Here is a 3,349-nt window from a genome sequence, read left to right as displayed (position 1 = left end):
ATGAGACCAGACGGCAAAAGTCGAAGTATTGGACTCTGATCTACACTGACCAAGGTGATCTTATCCACATGACTCACCTCCTCAGAGTTTTTTCAGTCACCTGGATTCTTCATGTGGCAGAGAGAGAGCCTTAAAACCAGAGGACCCTCCCAGCATTGAAGTTCCTGAATCCTTAATTTCTATATTTGCCATCACTTCCCCACCACCTATGCCTTGCCCAGATGTCAGGAAGGTAAATTCTGTTCTTAATGAAAATCTTCAAGATAAAGAGAAATCTGCAAAGGGTGAGTGTGGCAGAGGCCAAAAGCAATTATTTAATGAATATTAAGGCTTTTGTCCCCAGAATCAACTGAACCTCAGACAGAATAAGAAGACACAGGCTGAAACAGAGGCAGAAACACATTGATGAAAACAGAGGCAGGAAGAACTGACAGCTGGAGACATGAAGTACCAGATTATTGACCAAGCAAACTAGAATCTTCCTTCCTGTACATCCTACATCTGACATGAGAGTCAGACTCACCTTCTCTTCATTGCATCTATGACCTAATAAACTGATAATTAGCTGCCCCTCCTGGAGGTAGGAGAATGGACAAGTTGACCTCCAGAGGACCCTTGCTCACCCCAGGGCTTTCACAATTCCTCCATTAGCCCAGCTTAGCCCAACTAAGAACAGAGGGCCATTATGTCATTCTTCCCTTAAGACCACAGACTTCCAAGGATGAAAAGGTCAGATGCCTCAGGGGCAGCCCAAAGTTGCTGGTGCTTTGTCATTCAGGGTGAGCACAAAGCCATGGCTCTCCCCCCTGGTGAACCTAGCCCCCAGCCTTTCTCCCTCATCCCGCTGAGACAGAGACTGGGCTGCTTTGATTATTCTGGCTACTGAGCAAACAGTTAAGGTACTACTTTTGAGGACAGCAGCTTAGACACTAGATGACTTTATGTACTTAGAGCGGGATAGGGAAACTGAAGTCATGTCCGTGCATGTGAATATTGCTCACAGAATTCCAGATTCAGAGAGTTTCATTGCTTACTGGGCATCTTAGTCTACCCCGACCTCAGAGGTGACATCTAGCCCAGCATCGTTTTTCCCTCTCCTACCAAAGTGCCAGTTTACGGATGGAACAACTCCTGTATCAATCATCACATCTTTATTGAATGCCTGGAGAGAGAGAGAGAGAAAAGGGTCTAAAACTGAAGCCTCAGTCTTTTTTGCAACCTAATCGTAGAAGTGATGTCCCATTGCTTCTACTGTATTCTATTCACTAGACGCAAATAAGTAAGTCAGTGCTGGAGGTGAGTGGATTACGCAAGGGTGTGAATACCAGGAGGCAGGGAGCGTTGGGGGCCATGTTGGATTCTGCCTTCCACATAAAGAGGCCAGAAGTCAGGGAATGTGCTTTCTGGTTCAGCTTCTGCCACTCTCTGGGCATGGGACCTCCAGGACCTTCATTCTATCTGCAAAGTGAGTAAGTAAAGATGGTTCCCTAGTCGATAAGAGCCATGACTTTGTGTCGTTGAAGAGTTGTTGACAGACTGCTCAGGTGGCTAAGTATCTTGGAAAGTCAGCCCCTATCTCCTTATGGAAAACTCTCCTCAGTCCATGTATGTGAACCTCCTGGGGAGGACACCACCTTTTCCAGTCATATCCATGACAATACTTCACCATTTCCCCTGTCAGGAAAGCTTCCTGGAGTCTAACCTTCATCTCTTCGACTAAATCCTTGTCTCTTCTTATCTGTGCCCAGCCTCATTGGTACCAGAGAACAATTTTCCCAGGCTTCTCTCTCTAATAAACTTTATGTAGTTTGACATGGAGGACCTGGCCCTTTGAGTAGCTGGGGAGATAAATTTCTTTTAATCAGGAGACCAGTGGGTCTACTTTAGACATAAGGATGTTGTGCTCGGCTGCCCCCTCTAACATGGCTCATTCTCATACTGGCATGTCCCTTGACCCTCTTGTGACTATGGACCATCAGTTCTGAAAGATCCTGAAAGAGACAGGGAAAACCACAATGAATTAAGAGAAGAGAGGAAGAGGAGGAGGTTATCTGAAATTGAACTTGACTATGTGCTTAGCACCTAACACATTCTCTCACTGACTCTTCCTAGCGGACAGCTGTGAAGGTCGTTATCCTCCTGGTGTGGCAGAGAGGACTCAGGCTCAGTGTCCACAGCTGGTATGTGTCAGATTCAAGATCAGACTCAGGTATGTTTTTCATTGAGCCTGAACCATTCTTAAGCCTTGCCTCACAGTACCTTAGGTTAGTTTGGGGTAAAGTGAATCCTTTCTTTAACCAATAAAAGAAATCACTGTCAGAATCCTGTAAAGGTTGAATGGACAAGGGCCACTGGAGGTGACTTCCTCTACCCCATGTGGACAGTTATCCTCTCCATGTCTTCTGTGGACTAAAAAGTTCCATGAGGGAGACAGACTTCATTAGGACTATGGATGCATCAGGGAAAGATCAGAGGTAAGAACATTTAGACCCCAGAGGTCCAGGGACTCAGAACCTCATCCAGTTGAGTAGTTCAACTCTGACCCTAGTCCTCCTCTCCCATGACTGTAGCCTGAAGGAGAATGCAGTCAGTCCCTCAAAGTTGGCCTGGGCACTGAGACTACACACCATCATCCTCACCTGCTGCTCCTTTCCTGGCCTTCCTCTCAGAGCCTCCTAGATTTGGAGGAGAAGAACCTCTGCTTGGCAAATTCCTTCTGGACTACGTATAGCCTGGCCAAAGAGGACCAGCTACATGAGAATGGAAGCAAAGTTCATAAATGACTTATAGATTTTACTTACTCATGTAAAAATTAATAATGGGAAACCTCACTAACATGGAGTTATGAGGTTTGGGCAGGTTTGGGCAGGGGGGGCTCTCACACCCTACCACTTGCAGTCAATTGCAGACCCAACAGGAGGAGACAGACTTGACCTTACACAGACTTGATGTTGGATCAAGGTGGATATTTGCAGGTGGATACTACTCTCCTACTCCAGCTGGAGGAAGAGATGCTTTCCTTAGCCCCTGGCAGCAGCTCTACCAGTGAAAAGCCACCATATTTCAAACTCCTAGTTTATTACAATGGACTTTTACTTTCTTACAGCTTTCCCAACTTCCCTCTTTTCTCCTTAAAAAATCATGCCTCTCTTTTGTTCCTGGGGCTTGCCTATGGTTTTGCTGCACAGCTTATTTGTCCCGGGCTGCAATTCTTTTTCATTCCTGAATAGACCCATCTTTTGCTGATAAAATAACTGGCAGTATTTATTTTTGAGGTTAACATTGCCATAAACACATCACAATAATAAGAACTTGACAGTCCTCACAGCCTCTCTCCTTTGGCACTGAG

Source organism: Mirounga angustirostris, unplaced genomic scaffold (genome assembly GCF_029215605.1).
Source record: "Mirounga angustirostris isolate CCGP_5_RB_7025 unplaced genomic scaffold, mMirAng1.0.hap1 SCAF_3, whole genome shotgun sequence".
NCBI lineage: Eukaryota > Metazoa > Chordata > Mammalia > Carnivora > Phocidae > Mirounga > Mirounga angustirostris.
The sequence above is the reverse complement of the archived record's forward strand: the minus strand, read 5'-3'. Positions refer to the sequence as shown.